Source organism: Lissotriton vulgaris, chromosome 4_1, assembly GCF_964263255.1.
Source record: "Lissotriton vulgaris chromosome 4_1, aLisVul1.2, whole genome shotgun sequence".
In the NCBI taxonomy this organism is placed as follows: Eukaryota; Metazoa; Chordata; class Amphibia; order Caudata; family Salamandridae; genus Lissotriton; species Lissotriton vulgaris.
Genome location: NC_141691.1, coordinates 538,241,304 through 538,261,746, shown reverse-complemented (window position 1 = coordinate 538,261,746; position 20,443 = coordinate 538,241,304). Strand labels below are relative to the sequence as shown.

General features: G+C 33.3%; 13 non-coding genes across 13 annotated transcripts; 7 read left to right on the top strand and 6 right to left on the bottom strand.

The window, feature by feature from the left end:
- Nucleotides 1-1,356: 1,356 nt before the first annotated feature.
- TRNAQ-CUG (transfer RNA glutamine (anticodon CUG)) lies at nt 1,357-1,428 on the top strand. Its single transcript has one exon. It is a non-coding gene; the product is annotated as a tRNA-Gln (tRNA).
- Nucleotides 1,429-2,253: 825 nt separating this feature from the next.
- On the bottom strand, nt 2,254-2,325 carry TRNAQ-UUG (transfer RNA glutamine (anticodon UUG)). Its single transcript has one exon. It is a non-coding gene; the product is annotated as a tRNA-Gln (tRNA).
- Nucleotides 2,326-3,872: 1,547 nt separating this feature from the next.
- On the top strand, nt 3,873-3,944 carry TRNAQ-CUG (transfer RNA glutamine (anticodon CUG)). Its single transcript has one exon. It is a non-coding gene; the product is annotated as a tRNA-Gln (tRNA).
- Nucleotides 3,945-6,388: 2,444 nt separating this feature from the next.
- TRNAQ-CUG (transfer RNA glutamine (anticodon CUG)) lies at nt 6,389-6,460 on the top strand. Its single transcript has one exon. It is a non-coding gene; the product is annotated as a tRNA-Gln (tRNA).
- Nucleotides 6,461-9,801: 3,341 nt separating this feature from the next.
- On the bottom strand, nt 9,802-9,873 carry TRNAQ-UUG (transfer RNA glutamine (anticodon UUG)). The gene has a single exon. It is a non-coding gene; the product is annotated as a tRNA-Gln (tRNA).
- Nucleotides 9,874-11,420: 1,547 nt separating this feature from the next.
- On the top strand, nt 11,421-11,492 carry TRNAQ-CUG (transfer RNA glutamine (anticodon CUG)). Its single transcript has one exon. It is a non-coding gene; the product is annotated as a tRNA-Gln (tRNA).
- An 825-nt stretch (nt 11,493-12,317) lies between these two features.
- On the bottom strand, nt 12,318-12,389 carry TRNAQ-UUG (transfer RNA glutamine (anticodon UUG)). Its single transcript has one exon. It is a non-coding gene; the product is annotated as a tRNA-Gln (tRNA).
- Nucleotides 12,390-13,936: 1,547 nt separating this feature from the next.
- Nucleotides 13,937-14,008, top strand: TRNAQ-CUG (transfer RNA glutamine (anticodon CUG)). Its single transcript has one exon. It is a non-coding gene; the product is annotated as a tRNA-Gln (tRNA).
- Nucleotides 14,009-14,833: 825 nt separating this feature from the next.
- TRNAQ-UUG (transfer RNA glutamine (anticodon UUG)) lies at nt 14,834-14,905 on the bottom strand. Its single transcript has one exon. It is a non-coding gene; the product is annotated as a tRNA-Gln (tRNA).
- Nucleotides 14,906-16,452: 1,547 nt separating this feature from the next.
- On the top strand, nt 16,453-16,524 carry TRNAQ-CUG (transfer RNA glutamine (anticodon CUG)). Its single transcript has one exon. It is a non-coding gene; the product is annotated as a tRNA-Gln (tRNA).
- Nucleotides 16,525-17,349: 825 nt separating this feature from the next.
- On the bottom strand, nt 17,350-17,421 carry TRNAQ-UUG (transfer RNA glutamine (anticodon UUG)). Its single transcript has one exon. It is a non-coding gene; the product is annotated as a tRNA-Gln (tRNA).
- Nucleotides 17,422-18,968: 1,547 nt separating this feature from the next.
- On the top strand, nt 18,969-19,040 carry TRNAQ-CUG (transfer RNA glutamine (anticodon CUG)). The gene has a single exon. It is a non-coding gene; the product is annotated as a tRNA-Gln (tRNA).
- Nucleotides 19,041-19,865: 825 nt separating this feature from the next.
- Nucleotides 19,866-19,937, bottom strand: TRNAQ-UUG (transfer RNA glutamine (anticodon UUG)). Its single transcript has one exon. It is a non-coding gene; the product is annotated as a tRNA-Gln (tRNA).
- Nucleotides 19,938-20,443: the final 506 nt, after the last annotated feature.

Below are 20,443 nucleotides of genomic sequence, written 5' to 3'. Positions count from 1 at the left end.
ATGTGAGATAAGATTTTGCATTAAAAGATAAGATTCCCCCGTGAATGCAATCTCTTCTGCCAAAATGGAAAGCTCAACCTGGTACAGGTGGGTTGATGGTGTTATGCTTGTCAATCTGGACTCTGAAAACAGGGATCTAAGTACAAAGCTCAGTGGGACTTATCTAAACTTTACGATTTTTTTTCCATTCAGTTCTTAGAAGTATTAATTGGAAAAACATCTCATTTACTTATAAACTTGTACGTATCAACTTATATGTATGTATCTCCCTATATATCGCTATATGTCTATGTATTTTTATCGGAAAATATAAATATATACATTATAAAAATATGTATAATTAATAGAGGTGAAAATAAAGAACAATTGTTGCCTCTCCGCATTTGAAACATGAGCTTCTTCTCCTTCCTCTTCTATATGTCCTGAAATTGAGATAGTCACTTTTTAATCAATTTTGATCTAACAGCATAGTTGATTTGTACAAAGCATATCATACGATCTGTGAATAATTCTAAAAAAGAAAATTAGATCAGTACCTTTGAGGCCTCCAAGCAAAAGCTTATATTTCATGATTGCAGATCGACTGTTGAAAATCAGCATGAGAAATGTTTTATTTCACAATTTCCATACTAATATACAAAAAACATTTGTACTATCTGAATGATACCGTCATTGTGGTTCTCTAGGTTTGATTTAAGAACACATCTCTTTCAAAATGTGCTATATTCGCCTTATCAATAGTGTAGAAATCTTCAAAAAGGAATGCTGGGAATCAGCCCTCTGAAATGCATTTGAGAAAAACAGGATAGGATTTTGTAATGTCGCACTATTTTGTGTAGGAATCTGATGTAAAAGTATTATAAAGTTAGTATTTCTGTAACTTGTTCAAGCTGTTGGACATTTTGAAAGGAGTCAACATTTGTCTCGTTCAACCTACTGGTATTGGATTGGAGCTATCAATAACAAAAGATGACAGAAATATAAAAGGTTGAGATTAGTAAAATAGTACCTCAAAGAATTGGACTGGTACCTTTGCATGCAAAGTCCAAAGTGCCAACCGTTGCTCTTTGGAGCCACCCATGTGAGAGACAGAGAAATGGTTGTAGTAGTTTGGAAATGTAGAATGTTTTAATATTCTTCAGTCAAATATGATCATTATTTTGTAAATTGCATGTCCTGATAAACGTTTGCACATTTAACACTGTTATGGAGAATGTAGCTGAAAAGAATCAAATCACATTGTAGCTCTTTACACTATGAGCATTCAACTGAGTTATCTTTTCATCAATGTAAGAAAAGCCCCTGCACTGATGCGCTCTCTTTTGTCTCAATGGAAAAATCCCTCATGTATGGCAGGGTTCCATGGTGTAATGGTTAGCGCTCTGGACTCTGAATCCAGCGATCCGAGTTCAAATCTCGGTGGGACCTACTTGAATTATGAGATTTAATATTTCACTAATTTCTTAGAATTTGGACTTGGAAAAACATAACGTCAAAGTTTTATACTGTAACTTATCAACGTATAAGTATGTATCTATGTACAGATGGCTATATCCATCTAGATAGCGATAATACAATATAAAGAAATGAAAAATTCATAAACATAAGTACTGAAGCTGAAAACTAAAAACTGTTCTTTCCCATCCACAATTTAAGCAAGAGGTTCTTTTCCTTTCTCATCTTTATGATCAGTAATAAGATAGTTAATTTTGCTGATTTCTTATCTGACAACATTCTTAACTTACACAGTGCATTTAATTGTGAATTTCTTTGAAAGAGGAATTCAGATTAATACATTTGACATGTCTTTCGAAAGATTCTACTTTGTGGTTATGGATCTACTTTAGAAAAACAGAGTGTAAATATCTGTGTGTCTTAATTTCAAGATTGTTATTTAAAAGTTCATCTCTTCTGTCCCCAAAATACACAATTTGATTCCTCAAGTTTTCTTTTAATGAAGGCTTTCCAATTAAAAAAGTTCCTTGTTCCCCTTATCAATAACAGTAAGATTTAAACAAGTAATATCTTGCATCAGCCTCTTGTGATGAGTTGAGAAAACAGAGTCAGCTCACAAAATGTCTCATTATTTTGAGCCATTTTATTTCCAGGTTTTCTAAAAGTTCTATCATTTGCTCACATCAAATAGACTTTAAAAATACAATCAATAAATTAATGTTTCACTCTACCCGTGTTAGATTTATGATATTTATGAATACACTTGACAGAAAAAGATTTGGTCATAAGTCATGAAAGTGGTCCCACCGAGATTTGAACTCGGATCCTTGGATTCAAAGTCCAAAGTGCTAACCATTACACCATGGAACCTCCCATGTGACAGGGGAGCAAATTGCTGCAGCAATGTGGACATTTCAAATTTTTTATTTTCTACAGTCAAAGACAAACAGAATTACATAACTTTTCTATTCTGTTCAACTTTTGCCTATTGAACTATGTTAGGGAAGGATGTTGCACAAAGGACTCAAGTAACGCTATGACTCTGTTGAACAGTACTTTTTATGTGAGATACGATTTTGCAATAAAAGATAAGATTCCCCCGTGAATGCAATCTCTTCTGCCAAAATGGAAAGCTCAACCTGGTACAGGTGGGTTGATGGTGTTATGCTTGTCAATCTGGACTCTGAAAACAGGGATCTAAGTACAAAGCTCAGTGGGACTTATCTAAACTTTACGATTTTTTTTCCATTCAGTTCTTAGAAGTATTAATTGGAAAAACATCTCATTTACTTATAAACTTGTACGTATCAACTTATATGTATGTATCTCCCTATATATCGCTATATGTCTATGTATTTTTATCGGAAAATATAAATATATACATTATAAAAATATGTATAATTAATAGAGGTGAAAATAAAGAACAGTTGTTGCCTCTCCGCATTTGAAACATGAGCTTCTTCTCCTTCCTCTTCTATATGTCCTGAAATTGAGATAGTCACTTTTTAATCAATTTTGATCTAACAGCATAGTTGATTTGTACAAAGCATATCATACGATCTGTGAATAATTCTAAAAAAGAAAATTAGATCAGTACCTTTGAGGCCTCCAAGCAAAAGCTTATATTTCATGATTGCAGATCGACTGTTGAAAATCAGCATGAGAAATGTTTTATTTCACAATTTCCATACTAATATACAAAAAACATTTGTACTATCTGAATGATACCGTCATTGTGGTTCTCTAGGTTTGATTTAAGAACACATCTCTTTCAAAATGTGCTATATTCGCCTTATCAATAGTGTAGAAATCTTCAAAAAGGAATGCTGGGAATCAGCCCTCTGAAATGCATTTGAGAAAAACAGGATAGGATTTTGTAATGTCGCACTATTTTGTGTAGGAATCTGATGTAAAAGTATTATAAAGTTCGTATTTCTGTAACTTGTTCAAGCTGTTGGACATTTTGAAAGGAGTCAACATTTGTCTCGTTCAACCTACTGGTATTGGATTGGAACTATCAATAACAAAAGATGACAGAAATGTAAAAGGTTGAGATTAGTAAAATAGTACCTCAAAGAATTGGACTGGTACCTTTGCATGCAAAGTCCAAAGTGCCAACCGTTGCTCTTTGGAGCCACCCATGTGAGAGACAGCGAAATGGATGTAGTAGTTTGGAAATGTAGAATGTTTTAATATTCTTCAGTCAAATATGATCATTATTTTGTAAATTGCATGTCCTGATAAACGTTTGCACATTTAACACTGTTATGGAGAATGTAGCTGAAAAGAATCAAATCACATTGTAGCTCTTTACACTATGAGCATTCAACTGAGTTATCTTTTCATCAATGTAAGAAAAGCCCCTGCACTGATGCGCTCTCTTTTGTCTCAATGGAAAAATCCTTCATGCATGGCAGGGTTCCATGGTGTAATGGTTAGCACTCTGGACTCTGAATCCAGTGATCCGAGTTCAAATCTCGGTGGGACCTGCTTGAATTATGAGATTTAATATTTCACTAATTTCTTAGAATTTGGACTTGGAAAAACATAACGTCAAAGTTTTATACTGAAACTTATCAACGTATAAGTATGTATCTATGTACAGATGGCTATATCCATCTAGATAGCGATAATACAATATAAAGAAATGAATTATTCATAAACATAAGTACTGAAGCTGAGAACTAAAAACTGTTCTTTCCCATCCACAATTTATGCAAGAGGTTCTTTTCCTTTCTCATCTTTATGATCAGTAATAAGATAGTTAATTTTGCTGATTTCTTATCTGACAACATTCTTAACTTACACAGTGCATTTAATTGTGAATTTCTTTGAAAGAGGAATTCAGATTAATACATTTGACATGTCTTTCGAAAGATTCTACTTTGTGGTTATGGATCTACTTTAGAAAAACAGAGTGTAAATATCTGTGTGTCTTAATTTCAAGATTGTTATTTAAAAGTTCATCTCTTCTGTCCCCAAAATACACAATTTGATTCCTCAAGTTTTCTTTTAATGAAGGCTTTCCAATTTAAAAAGTTCCTTGTTCCCCTTATCAATAACAGTAAGATTTAAACAAGTAATATCTTGCATCAGCTTCTTGTGATGAGTTGAGAAAACAGAGTCAGCTCACAAAATGTCTCATTATTTTGAGCCATTTTATTTCCATGTTTTCTAAAAGTTCTATCATTTGCTCACATCAAATAGACTTTAAAAATACAATCAATAAATTAATGTTTCACTCTACCCGTGTTAGATTTATGATATTTATGAATACACTTGACAGAAAAAGATTTGGTCATAAGTCACGAAAGTGGTCCCACCGAGATTTGAACTCCGATCCTTGGATTCAAAGTCCAAAGTGCTAACCATTACACCATGGAACCTCCCATGTGACAGGGGAGCAAATTGCTGCAGCAATGTGGACATTTCACATTTTTTATTTTCTACAGTCAAAGACAAACAGAATTACATAACTTTTCTATTCTGTTCAACTTTTGCCTATTGAACTATGTTAGGGAAGGATGTTGCACAAAGGACTCAAGTAACGCTATGACTCTGTTGAACAGTACTTTTTATGTGAGATACGATTTTGCATTAAAAGATAAGATTCCCCCGTGAATGCAATCTCTTCTGCCAAAATGGAAAGCTCAACCTGGTACAGGTGGGTTGATGGTGTTATGCTTGTCAATCTGGACTCTGAAAACAGGGATCTAAGTACAAAGCTCAGTGGGACTTATCTAAACTTTACGATTTTTTTTCCATTCAGTTCTTAGAAGTATTAATTGGAAAAACATCTCATTTACTTATAAACTTGTACGTATCAACTTATATGTATGTATCTCCCTATATATCGCTATATGTCTATGTATTTTTATCGGAAAATATAAATATATACATTATAAAAATATGTATAATTAATAGAGGTGAAAATAAAGAACAGTTGTTGCCTCTCCGCATTTGAAACATGAGCTTCTTCTCCTTCCTCTTCTATATGTCCTGAAATTGAGATAGTCACTTTTTAATCAATTTTGATCTAACAGCATAGTTGATTTGTACAAAGCATATCATACGATCTGTGAATAATTCTAAAAAAGAAAATTAGATCAGTACCTTTGAGGCCTCCAAGCAAAAGCTTATATTTCATGATTGCAGATCGACTGTTGAAAATCAGCATGAGAAATGTTTTATTTCACAATTTCCATACTAATATACAAAAAACATTTGTACTATCTGAATGATACCGTCATTGTGGTTCTCTAGGTTTGATTTAAGAACACATCTCTTTCAAAATGTGCTATATTCGCCTTATCAATAGTGTAGAAATCTTCAAAAAGGAATGCTGGGAATCAGCCCTCTGAAATGCATTTGAGAAAAACAGGATAGGATTTTGTAATGTCGCACTATTTTGTGTAGGAATCTGATGTAAAAGTATTATAAAGTTCGTATTTCTGTAACTTGTTCAAGCTGTTGGACATTTTGAAAGGAGTCAACATTTGTCTCGTTCAACCTACTGGTATTGGATTGGAACTATCAATAACAAAAGATGACAGAAATGTAAAAGGTTGAGATTAGTAAAATAGTACCTCAAAGAATTGGACTGGTACCTTTGCATGCAAAGTCCAAAGTGCCAACCGTTGCTCTTTGGAGCCACCCATGTGAGAGACAGCGAAATGGATGTAGTAGTTTGGAAATGTAGAATGTTTTAATATTCTTCAGTCAAATATGATCATTATTTTGTAAATTGCATGTCCTGATAAACGTTTGCACATTTAACACTGTTATGGAGAATGTAGCTGAAAAGAATCAAATCACATTGTAGCTCTTTACACTATGAGCATTCAACTGAGTTATCTTTTCATCAATGTAAGAAAAGCCCCTGCACTGATGCGCTCTCTTTTGTCTCAATGGAAAAATCCTTCATGCATGGCAGGGTTCCATGGTGTAATGGTTAGCACTCTGGACTCTGAATCCAGTGATCCGAGTTCAAATCTCGGTGGGACCTGCTTGAATTATGAGATTTAATATTTCACTAATTTCTTAGAATTTGGACTTGGAAAAACATAACGTCAAAGTTTTATACTGAAACTTATCAACGTATAAGTATGTATCTATGTACAGATGGCTATATCCATCTAGATAGCGATAATACAATATAAAGAAATGAATTATTCATAAACATAAGTACTGAAGCTGAGAACTAAAAACTGTTCTTTCCCATCCACAATTTATGCAAGAGGTTCTTTTCCTTTCTCATCTTTATGATCAGTAATAAGATAGTTAATTTTGCTGATTTCTTATCTGACAACATTCTTAACTTACACAGTGCATTTAATTGTGAATTTCTTTGAAAGAGGAATTCAGATTAATACATTTGACATGTCTTTCGAAAGATTCTACTTTGTGGTTATGGATCTACTTTAGAAAAACAGAGTGTAAATATCTGTGTGTCTTAATTTCAAGATTGTTATTTAAAAGTTCATCTCTTCTGTCCCCAAAATACACAATTTGATTCCTCAAGTTTTCTTTTAATGAAGGCTTTCCAATTTAAAAAGTTCCTTGTTCCCCTTATCAATAACAGTAAGATTTAAACAAGTAATATCTTGCATCAGCTTCTTGTGATGAGTTGAGAAAACAGAGTCAGCTCACAAAATGTCTCATTATTTTGAGCCATTTTATTTCCATGTTTTCTAAAAGTTCTATCATTTGCTCACATCAAATAGACTTTAAAAATACAATCAATAAATTAATGTTTCACTCTACCCGTGTTAGATTTATGATATTTATGAATACACTTGACAGAAAAAGATTTGGTCATAAGTCACGAAAGTGGTCCCACCGAGATTTGAACTCCGATCCTTGGATTCAAAGTCCAAAGTGCTAACCATTACACCATGGAACCTCCCATGTGACAGGGGAGCAAATTGCTGCAGCAATGTGGACATTTCACATTTTTTATTTTCTACAGTCAAAGACAAACAGAATTACATAACTTTTCTATTCTGTTCAACTTTTGCCTATTGAACTATGTTAGGGAAGGATGTTGCACAAAGGACTCAAGTAACGCTATGACTCTGTTGAACAGTACTTTTTATGTGAGATAAGATTTTGCATTAAAAGATAAGATTCCCCCGTGAATGCAATCTCTTCTGCCAAAATGGAAAGCTCAACCTGGTACAGGTGGGTTGATGGTGTTATGCTTGTCAATCTGGACTCTGAAAACAGGGATCTAAGTACAAAGCTCAGTGGGACTTATCTAAACTTTACGATTTTTTTTCCATTCAGTTCTTAGAAGTATTAATTGGAAAAACATCTCATTTACTTATAAACTTGTACGTATCAACTTATATGTATGTATCTCCCTATATATCGCTATATGTCTATGTATTTTTATCGGAAAATATAAATATATACATTATAAAAATATGTATAATTAATAGAGGTGAAAATAAAGAACAATTGTTGCCTCTCCGCATTTGAAACATGAGCTTCTTCTCCTTCCTCTTCTATATGTCCTGAAATTGAGATAGTCACTTTTTAATCAATTTTGATCTAACAGCATAGTTGATTTGTACAAAGCATATCATACGATCTGTGAATAATTCTAAAAAAGAAAATTAGATCAGTACCTTTGAGGCCTCCAAGCAAAAGCTTATATTTCATGATTGCAGATCGACTGTTGAAAATCAGCATGAGAAATGTTTTATTTCACAATTTCCATACTAATATACAAAAAACATTTGTACTATCTGAATGATACCGTCATTGTGGTTCTCTAGGTTTGATTTAAGAACACATCTCTTTCAAAATGTGCTATATTCGCCTTATCAATAGTGTAGAAATCTTCAAAAAGGAATGCTGGGAATCAGCCCTCTGAAATGCATTTGAGAAAAACAGGATAGGATTTTGTAATGTCGCACTATTTTGTGTAGGAATCTGATGTAAAAGTATTATAAAGTTAGTATTTCTGTAACTTGTTCAAGCTGTTGGACATTTTGAAAGGAGTCAACATTTGTCTCGTTCAACCTACTGGTATTGGATTGGAGCTATCAATAACAAAAGATGACAGAAATATAAAAGGTTGAGATTAGTAAAATAGTACCTCAAAGAATTGGACTGGTACCTTTGCATGCAAAGTCCAAAGTGCCAACCGTTGCTCTTTGGAGCCACCCATGTGAGAGACAGAGAAATGGTTGTAGTAGTTTGGAAATGTAGAATGTTTTAATATTCTTCAGTCAAATATGATCATTATTTTGTAAATTGCATGTCCTGATAAACGTTTGCACATTTAACACTGTTATGGAGAATGTAGCTGAAAAGAATCAAATCACATTGTAGCTCTTTACACTATGAGCATTCAACTGAGTTATCTTTTCATCAATGTAAGAAAAGCCCCTGCACTGATGCGCTCTCTTTTGTCTCAATGGAAAAATCCCTCATGTATGGCAGGGTTCCATGGTGTAATGATTAGCACTCTGGACTCTGAATCCAGCGATCCGAGTTCAAATCTCGGTGGGACCTACTTGAATTATGAGATTTAATATTTCACTAATTTCTTAGAATTTGGACTTGGAAAAACATAACGTCAAAGTTTTATACTGTAACTTATCAACGTATAAGTATGTATCTATGTACAGATGGCTATATCCATCTAGATAGCGATAATACAATATAAAGAAATGAAAAATTCATAAACATAAGTACTGAAGCTGAAAACTAAAAACTGTTCTTTCCCATCCACAATTTAAGCAAGAGGTTCTTTTCCTTTCTCATCTTTATGATCAGTAATAAGATAGTTAATTTTGCTGATTTCTTATCTGACAACATTCTTAACTTACACAGTGCATTTAATTGTGAATTTCTTTGAAAGAGGAATTCAGATTAATACATTTGACATGTCTTTCGAAAGATTCTACTTTGTGGTTATGGATCTACTTTAGAAAAACAGAGTGTAAATATCTGTGTGTCTTAATTTCAAGATTGTTATTTAAAAGTTCATCTCTTCTGTCCCCAAAATACACAATTTGATTCCTCAAGTTTTCTTTTAATGAAGGCTTTCCAATTAAAAAAGTTCCTTGTTCCCCTTATCAATAACAGTAAGATTTAAACAAGTAATATCTTGCATCAGCCTCTTGTGATGAGTTGAGAAAACAGAGTCAGCTCACAAAATGTCTCATTATTTTGAGCCATTTTATTTCCAGGTTTTCTAAAAGTTCTATCATTTGCTCACATCAAATAGACTTTAAAAATACAATCAATAAATTAATGTTTCACTCTACCCGTGTTAGATTTATGATATTTATGAATACACTTGACAGAAAAAGATTTGGTCATAAGTCATGAAAGTGGTCCCACCGAGATTTGAACTCGGATCCTTGGATTCAAAGTCCAAAGTGCTAACCATTACACCATGGAACCTCCCATGTGACAGGGGAGCAAATTGCTGCAGCAATGTGGACATTTCAAATTTTTTATTTTCTACAGTCAAAGACAAACAGAATTACATAACTTTTCTATTCTGTTCAACTTTTGCCTATTGAACTATGTTAGGGAAGGATGTTGCACAAAGGACTCAAGTAACGCTATGACTCTGTTGAACAGTACTTTTTATGTGAGATACGATTTTGCAATAAAAGATAAGATTCCCCCGTGAATGCAATCTCTTCTGCCAAAATGGAAAGCTCAACCTGGTACAGGTGGGTTGATGGTGTTATGCTTGTCAATCTGGACTCTGAAAACAGGGATCTAAGTACAAAGCTCAGTGGGACTTATCTAAACTTTACGATTTTTTTTCCATTCAGTTCTTAGAAGTATTAATTGGAAAAACATCTCATTTACTTATAAACTTGTACGTATCAACTTATATGTATGTATCTCCCTATATATCGCTATATGTCTATGTATTTTTATCGGAAAATATAAATATATACATTATAAAAATATGTATAATTAATAGAGGTGAAAATAAAGAACAGTTGTTGCCTCTCCGCATTTGAAACATGAGCTTCTTCTCCTTCCTCTTCTATATGTCCTGAAATTGAGATAGTCACTTTTTAATCAATTTTGATCTAACAGCATAGTTGATTTGTACAAAGCATATCATACGATCTGTGAATAATTCTAAAAAAGAAAATTAGATCAGTACCTTTGAGGCCTCCAAGCAAAAGCTTATATTTCATGATTGCAGATCGACTGTTGAAAATCAGCATGAGAAATGTTTTATTTCACAATTTCCATACTAATATACAAAAAACATTTGTACTATCTGAATGATACCGTCATTGTGGTTCTCTAGGTTTGATTTAAGAACACATCTCTTTCAAAATGTGCTATATTCGCCTTATCAATAGTGTAGAAATCTTCAAAAAGGAATGCTGGGAATCAGCCCTCTGAAATGCATTTGAGAAAAACAGGATAGGATTTTGTAATGTCGCACTATTTTGTGTAGGAATCTGATGTAAAAGTATTATAAAGTTCGTATTTCTGTAACTTGTTCAAGCTGTTGGACATTTTGAAAGGAGTCAACATTTGTCTCGTTCAACCTACTGGTATTGGATTGGAACTATCAATAACAAAAGATGACAGAAATGTAAAAGGTTGAGATTAGTAAAATAGTACCTCAAAGAATTGGACTGGTACCTTTGCATGCAAAGTCCAAAGTGCCAACCGTTGCTCTTTGGAGCCACCCATGTGAGAGACAGCGAAATGGATGTAGTAGTTTGGAAATGTAGAATGTTTTAATATTCTTCAGTCAAATATGATCATTATTTTGTAAATTGCATGTCCTGATAAACGTTTGCACATTTAACACTGTTATGGAGAATGTAGCTGAAAAGAATCAAATCACATTGTAGCTCTTTACACTATGAGCATTCAACTGAGTTATCTTTTCATCAATGTAAGAAAAGCCCCTGCACTGATGCGCTCTCTTTTGTCTCAATGGAAAAATCCTTCATGCATGGCAGGGTTCCATGGTGTAATGGTTAGCACTCTGGACTCTGAATCCAGTGATCCGAGTTCAAATCTCGGTGGGACCTGCTTGAATTATGAGATTTAATATTTCACTAATTTCTTAGAATTTGGACTTGGAAAAACATAACGTCAAAGTTTTATACTGAAACTTATCAACGTATAAGTATGTATCTATGTACAGATGGCTATATCCATCTAGATAGCGATAATACAATATAAAGAAATGAATTATTCATAAACATAAGTACTGAAGCTGAAAACTAAAAACTGTTCTTTCCCATCCACAATTTATGCAAGAGGTTCTTTTCCTTTCTCATCTTTATGATCAGTAATAAGATAGTTAATTTTGCTGATTTCTTATCTGACAACATTCTTAACTTACACAGTGCATTTAATTGTGAATTTCTTTGAAAGAGGAATTCAGATTAATACATTTGACATGTCTTTCGAAAGATTCTACTTTGTGGTTATGGATCTACTTTACAAAAACAGAGTGTAAATATCTGTGTGTCTTAATTTCAAGATTGTTATTTAAAAGTTCATCTCTTCTGTCCCCAAAATACACAATTTGATTCCTCAAGTTTTCTTTTAATGAAGGCTTTCCAATTAAAAAAGTTCCTTGTTCCCCTTATCAATAACAGTAAGATTTAAACAAGTAATATCTTGCATCAGCCTCTTGTGATGAGTTGAGAAAACAGAGTCAGCTCACAAAATGTCTCATTATTTTGAGCCATTTTATTTCCAGGTTTTCTAAAAGTTCTATCATTTGCTCACATCAAATAGACTTTAAAAATACAATCAATAAATTAATGTTTCACTCTACCCGTGTTAGATTTATGATATTTATGAATACACTTGACAGAAAAAGATTTGGTCATAAGTCATGAAAGTGGTCCCACCGAGATTTGAACTCGGATCCTTGGATTCAAAGTCCAAAGTGCTAACCATTACACCATGGAACCTCCCATGTGACAGGGGAGCAAATTGCTGCAGCAATGTGGACATTTCAAATTTTTTATTTTCTACAGTCAAAGACAAACAGAATTACATAACTTTTCTATTCTGTTCAACTTTTGCCTATTGAACTATGTTAGGGAAGGATGTTGCACAAAGGACTCAAGTAACGCTATGACTCTGTTGAACAGTACTTTTTATGTGAGATACGATTTTGCAATAAAAGATAAGATTCCCCCGTGAATGCAATCTCTTCTGCCAAAATGGAAAGCTCAACCTGGTACAGGTGGGTTGATGGTGTTATGCTTGTCAATCTGGACTCTGAAAACAGGGATCTAAGTACAAAGCTCAGTGGGACTTATCTAAACTTTACGATTTTTTTTCCATTCAGTTCTTAGAAGTATTAATTGGAAAAACATCTCATTTACTTATAAACTTGTACGTATCAACTTATATGTATGTATCTCCCTATATATCGCTATATGTCTATGTATTTTTATCGGAAAATATAAATATATACATTATAAAAATATGTATAATTAATAGAGGTGAAAATAAAGAACAGTTGTTGCCTCTCCGCATTTGAAACATGAGCTTCTTCTCCTTCCTCTTCTATATGTCCTGAAATTGAGATAGTCACTTTTTAATCAATTTTGATCTAACAGCATAGTTGATTTGTACAAAGCATATCATACGATCTGTGAATAATTCTAAAAAAGAAAATTAGATCAGTACCTTTGAGGCCTCCAAGCAAAAGCTTATATTTCATGATTGCAGATCGACTGTTGAAAATCAGCATGAGAAATGTTTTATTTCACAATTTCCATACTAATATACAAAAAACATTTGTACTATCTGAATGATACCGTCATTGTGGTTCTCTAGGTTTGATTTAAGAACACATCTCTTTCAAAATGTGCTATATTCGCCTTATCAATAGTGTAGAAATCTTCAAAAAGGAATGCTGGGAATCAGCCCTCTGAAATGCATTTGAGAAAAACAGGATAGGATTTTGTAATGTCGCACTATTTTGTGTAGGAATCTGATGTAAAAGTATTATAAAGTTCGTATTTCTGTAACTTGTTCAAGCTGTTGGACATTTTGAAAGGAGTCAACATTTGTCTCGTTCAACCTACTGGTATTGGATTGGAACTATCAATAACAAAAGATGACAGAAATGTAAAAGGTTGAGATTAGTAAAATAGTACCTCAAAGAATTGGACTGGTACCTTTGCATGCAAAGTCCAAAGTGCCAACCGTTGCTCTTTGGAGCCACCCATGTGAGAGACAGCGAAATGGATGTAGTAGTTTGGAAATGTAGAATGTTTTAATATTCTTCAGTCAAATATGATCATTATTTTGTAAATTGCATGTCCTGATAAACGTTTGCACATTTAACACTGTTATGGAGAATGTAGCTGAAAAGAATCAAATCACATTGTAGCTCTTTACACTATGAGCATTCAACTGAGTTATCTTTTCATCAATGTAAGAAAAGCCCCTGCACTGATGTGCTCTCTTTTGTCTCAATGGAAAAATCCTTCATGCCTGGCAGGGTTCCATGGTGTAATGGTTAGCACTCTGGACTCTGAATCCAGTGATCCGAGTTCAAATCTCGGTGGGACCTGCTTGAATTATGAGATTTAATATTTCACTAATTTCTTAGAATTTGGACTTGGAAAAACATAACGTCAAAGTTTTATACTGAAACTTATCAACGTATAAGTATGTATCTATGTACAGATGGCTATATCCATCTAGATAGCGATAATACAATATAAAGAAATGAATTATTCATAAACATAAGTACTGAAGCTGAAAACTAAAAACTGTTCTTTCCCATCCACAATTTATGCAAGAGGTTCTTTTCCTTTCTCATCTTTATGATCAGTAATAAGATAGTTAATTTTGCTGATTTCTTATCTGACAACATTCTTAACTTACACAGTGCATTTAATTGTGAATTTCTTTGAAAGAGGAATTCAGATTAATACATTTGACATGTCTTTCGAAAGATTCTACTTTGTGGTTATGGATCTACTTTAGAAAAACAGAGTGTAAATATCTGTGTGTCTTAATTTCAAGATTGTTATTTAAAAGTTCATCTCTTCTGTCCCCAAAATACACAATTTGATTCCTCAAGTTTTCTTTTAATGAAGGCTTTCCAATTAAAAAAGTTCCTTGTTCCCCTTATCAATAACAGTAAGATTTAAACAAGTAATATCTTGCATCAGCCTCTTGTGATGAGTTGAGAAAACAGAGTCAGCTCACAAAATGTCTCATTATTTTGAGCCATTTTATTTCCAGGTTTTCTAAAAGTTCTATCATTTGCTCACATCAAATAGACTTTAAAAATACAATCAATAAATTAATGTTTCACTCTACCCGTGTTAGATTTATGATATTTATGAATACACTTGACAGAAAAAGATTTGGTCATAAGTCATGAAAGTGGTCCCACCGAGATTTGAACTCGGATCCTTGGATTCAAAGTCCAAAGTGCTAACCATTACACCATGGAACCTCCCATGTGACAGGGGAGCAAATTGCTGCAGCAATGTGGACATTTCAAATTTTTTATTTTCTACTGTCAAAGACAAACAGAATTACATAACTTTTCTATTCTGTTCAACTTTTGCCTATTGAACTATGTTAGGGAAGGATGTTGCACAAAGGACTCAAGTAACGCTATGACTCTGTTGAACAGTACTTTTTATGTGAGATACGATTTTGCAATAAAAGATAAGATTCCCCCGTGAATGCAATCTCTTCTGCCAAAATGGAAAGCTCAACCTGGTACAGGTGGGTTGATGGTGTTATGCTTGTCAATCTGGACTCTGAAAACAGGGATCTAAGTACAAAGCTCAGTGGGACTTATCTAAACTTTACGATATTTTTTCCATTCAGTTCTTAGAAGTATTAATTGGAAAAACATCTCATTTACTTATAAACTTGTACGTATCAACTTATATGTATGTATCTCCCTATATATCGCTATATGTCTATGTATTTTTATCGGAAAATATAAATATATACATTATAAAAATATGTATAATTAATAGAGGTGAAAATAAAGAACAGTTGTTGCCTCTCCGCATTTGAAACATGAGCTTCTTCTCCTTCCTCTTCTATATGTCCTGAAATTGAGATAGTCACTTTTTAATCAATTTTGATCTAACAGCATAGTTGATTTGTACAAAGCATATCATACGATCTGTGAATAATTCTAAAAAAGAAAATTAGATCAGTACCTTTGAGGCCTCCAAGCAAAAGCTTATATTTCATGATTGCAGATCGACTGTTGAAAATCAGCATGAGAAATGTTTTATTTCACAATTTCCATACTAATATACAAAAAACATTTGTACTATCTGAATGATACCGTCATTGTGGTTCTCTAGGTTTGATTTAAGAACACATCTCTTTCAAAATGTGCTATATTCGCCTTATCAATAGTGTAGAAATCTTCAAAAAGGAATGCTGGGAATCAGCCCTCTGAAATGCATTTGAGAAAAACAGGATAGGATTTTGTAATGTCGCACTATTTTGTGTAGGAATCTGATGTAAAAGTATTATAAAGTTCGTATTTCTGTAACTTGTTCAAGCTGTTGGACATTTTGAAAGGAGTCAACATTTGTCTCGTTCAACCTACTGGTATTGGATTGGAACTATCAATAACAAAAGATGACAGAAATGTAAAAGGTTGAGATTAGTAAAATAGTACCTCAAAGAATTGGACTGGTACCTTTGCATGCAAAGTCCAAAGTGCCAACCGTTGCTCTTTGGAGCCACCCATGTGAGAGACAGCGAAATGGATGTAGTAGTTTGGAAATGTAGAATGTTTTAATATTCTTCAGTCAAATATGATCATTATTTTGTAAATTGCATGTCCTGATAAACGTTTGCACATTTAACACTGTTATGGAGAATGTAGCTGAAAAGAATCAAATCACATTGTAGCTCTTTACACTATGAGCATTCAACTGAGTTATCTTTTCATCAATGTAAGAAAAGCCCCTGCACTGATGCGCTCTCTTTTGTCTCAATGGAAAAATCCTTCATGCATGGCAGGGTTCCATGGTGTAATGGTTAGCACTCTGGACTCTGAATCCAGTGATCCGAGTTCAAATCTCGGTGGGACCTGCTTGAATTATGAGATTTAATATTTCACTAATTTCTTAGAATTTGGACTTGGAAAAACATAACGTCAAAGTTTTATACTGAAACTTATCAACGTATAAGTATGTATCTATGTACAGATGGCTATATCCATCTAGATAGCGATAATACAATATAAAGAAATGAATTATTCATAAACATAAGTACTGAAGCTGAAAACTAAAAACTGTTCTTTCCCATCCACAATTTATGCAAGAGGTTCTTTTCCTTTCTCATCTTTATGATCAGTAATAAGATAGTTAATTTTGCTGATTTCTTATCTGACAACATTCTTAACTTACACAGTGCATTTAATTGTGAATTTCTTTGAAAGAGGAATTCAGATTAATACATTTGACATGTCTTTCGAAAGATTCTACTTTGTGGTTATGGATCTACTTTACAAAAACAGAGTGTAAATATCTGTGTGTCTTAATTTCAAGATTGTTATTTAAAAGTTCATCTCTTCTGTCCCCAAAATACACAATTTGATTCCTCAAGTTTTCTTTTAATGAAGGCTTTCCAATTAAAAAAGTTCCTTGTTCCCCTTATCAATAACAGTAAGATTTAAACAAGTAATATCTTGCATCAGCCTCTTGTGATGAGTTGAGAAAACAGAGTCAGCTCACAAAATGTCTCATTATTTTGAGCCATTTTATTTCCAGGTTTTCTAAAAGTTCTATCATTTGCTCACATCAAATAGACTTTAAAAATACAATCAATAAATTAATGTTTCACTCTACCCGTGTTAGATTTATGATATTTATGAATACACTTGACAGAAAAAGATTTGGTCATAAGTCATGAAAGTGGTCCCACCGAGATTTGAACTCGGATCCTTGGATTCAAAGTCCAAAGTGCTAACCATTACACCATGGAACCTCCCATGTGACAGGGGAGCAAATTGCTGCAGCAATGTGGACATTTCAAATTTTTTATTTTCTACAGTCAAAGACAAACAGAATTACATAACTTTTCTATTCTGTTCAACTTTTGCCTATTGAACTATGTTAGGGAAGGATGTTGCACAAAGGACTCAAGTAACGCTATGACTCTGTTGAACAGTACTTTTTATGTGAGATACGATTTTGCAATAAAAGATAAGATTCCCCCGTGAATGCAATCTCTTCTGCCAAAATGGAAAGCTCAACCTGGTACAGGTGGGTTGATGGTGTTATGCTTGTCAATCTGGACTCTGAAAACAGGGATCTAAGTACAAAGCTCAGTGGGACTTATCTAAACTTTACGATTTTTTTTCCATTCAGTTCTTAGAAGTATTAATTGGAAAAACATCTCATTTACTTATAAACTTGTACGTATCAACTTATATGTATGTATCTCCCTATATATCGCTATATGTCTATGTATTTTTATCGGAAAATATAAATATATACATTATAAAAATATGTATAATTAATAGAGGTGAAAATAAAGAACAGTTGTTGCCTCTCCGCATTTGAAACATGAGCTTCTTCTCCTTCCTCTTCTATATGTCCTGAAATTGAGATAGTCACTTTTTAATCAATTTTGATCTAACAGCATAGTTGATTTGTACAAAGCATATCATACGATCTGTGAATAATTCTAAAAAAGAAAATTAGATCAGTACCTTTGAGGCCTCCAAGCAAAAGCTTATATTTCATGATTGCAGATCGACTGTTGAAAATCAGCATGAGAAATGTTTTATTTCACAATTTCCATACTAATATACAAAAAACATTTGTACTATCTGAATGATACCGTCATTGTGGTTCTCTAGGTTTGATTTAAGAACACATCTCTTTCAAAATGTGCTATATTCGCCTTATCAATAGTGTAGAAATCTTCAAAAAGGAATGCTGGGAATCAGCCCTCTGAAATGCATTTGAGAAAAACAGGATAGGATTTTGTAATGTCGCACTATTTTGTGTAGGAATCTGATGTAAAAGTATTATAAAGTTCGTATTTCTGTAACTTGTTCAAGCTGTTGGACATTTTGAAAGGAGTCAACATTTGTCTCGTTCAACCTACTGGTATTGGATTGGAACTATCAATAACAAAAGATGACAGAAATGTAAAAGGTTGAGATTAGTAAAATAGTACCTCAAAGAATTGGACTGGTACCTTTGCATGCAAAGTCCAAAGTGCCAACCGTTGCTCTTTGGAGCCACCCATGTGAGAGACAGCGAAATGGATGTAGTAGTTTGGAAATGTAGAATGTTTTAATATTCTTCAGTCAAATATGATCATTATTTTGTAAATTGCATGTCCTGATAAACGTTTGCACATTTAACACTGTTATGGAGAATGTAGCTGAAAAGAATCAAATCACATTGTAGCTCTTTACACTATGAGCATTCAACTGAGTTATCTTTTCATCAATGTAAGAAAAGCCCCTGCACTGATGTGCTCTCTTTTGTCTCAATGGAAAAATCCTTCATGCCTGGCAGGGTTCCATGGTGTAATGGTTAGCACTCTGGACTCTGAATCCAGTGATCCGAGTTCAAATCTCGGTGGGACCTGCTTGAATTATGAGATTTAATATTTCACTAATTTCTTAGAATTTGGACTTGGAAAAACATAACGTCAAAGTTTTATACTGAAACTTATCAACGTATAAGTATGTATCTATGTACAGATGGCTATATCCATCTAGATAGCGATAATACAATATAAAGAAATGAATTATTCATAAACATAAGTACTGAAGCTGAAAACTAAAAACTGTTCTTTCCCATCCACAATTTATGCAAGAGGTTCTTTTCCTTTCTCATCTTTATGATCAGTAATAAGATAGTTAATTTTGCTGATTTCTTATCTGACAACATTCTTAACTTACACAGTGCATTTAATTGTGAATTTCTTTGAAAGAGGAATTCAGATTAATACATTTGACATGTCTTTCGAAAGATTCTACTTTGTGGTTATGGATCTACTTTAGAAAAACAGAGTGTAAATATCTGTGTGTCTTAATTTCAAGATTGTTATTTAAAAGTTCATCTCTTCTGTCCCCAAAATACACAATTTGATTCCTCAAGTTTTCTTTTAATGAAGGCTTTCCAATTAAAAAAGTTCCTTGTTCCCCTTATCAATAACAGTAAGATTTAAACAAGTAATATCTTGCATCAGCCTCTTGTGATGAGTTGAGAAAACAGAGTCAGCTCACAAAATGTCTCATTATTTTGAGCCATTTTATTTCCAGGTTTTCTAAAAGTTCTATCATTTGCTCACATCAAATAGACTTTAAAAATACAATCAATAAATTAATGTTTCACTCTACCCGTGTTAGATTTATGATATTTATGAATACACTTGACAGAAAAAGATTTGGTCATAAGTCATGAAAGTGGTCCCACCGAGATTTGAACTCGGATCCTTGGATTCAAAGTCCAAAGTGCTAACCATTACACCATGGAACCTCCCATGTGACAGGGGAGCAAATTGCTGCAGCAATGTGGACATTTCAAATTTTTTATTTTCTACTGTCAAAGACAAACAGAATTACATAACTTTTCTATTCTGTTCAACTTTTGCCTATTGAACTATGTTAGGGAAGGATGTTGCACAAAGGACTCAAGTAACGCTATGACTCTGTTGAACAGTACTTTTTATGTGAGATACGATTTTGCAATAAAAGATAAGATTCCCCCGTGAATGCAATCTCTTCTGCCAAAATGGAAAGCTCAACCTGGTACAGGTGGGTTGATGGTGTTATGCTTGTCAATCTGGACTCTGAAAACAGGGATCTAAGTACAAAGCTCAGTGGGACTTATCTAAACTTTACGATATTTTTTCCATTCAGTTCTTAGAAGTATTAATTGGAAAAACATCTCATTTACTTATAAACTTGTACGTATCAACTTATATGTATGTATCTCCCTATATATCGCTATATGTCTATGTATTTTTATCGGAAAATATAAAT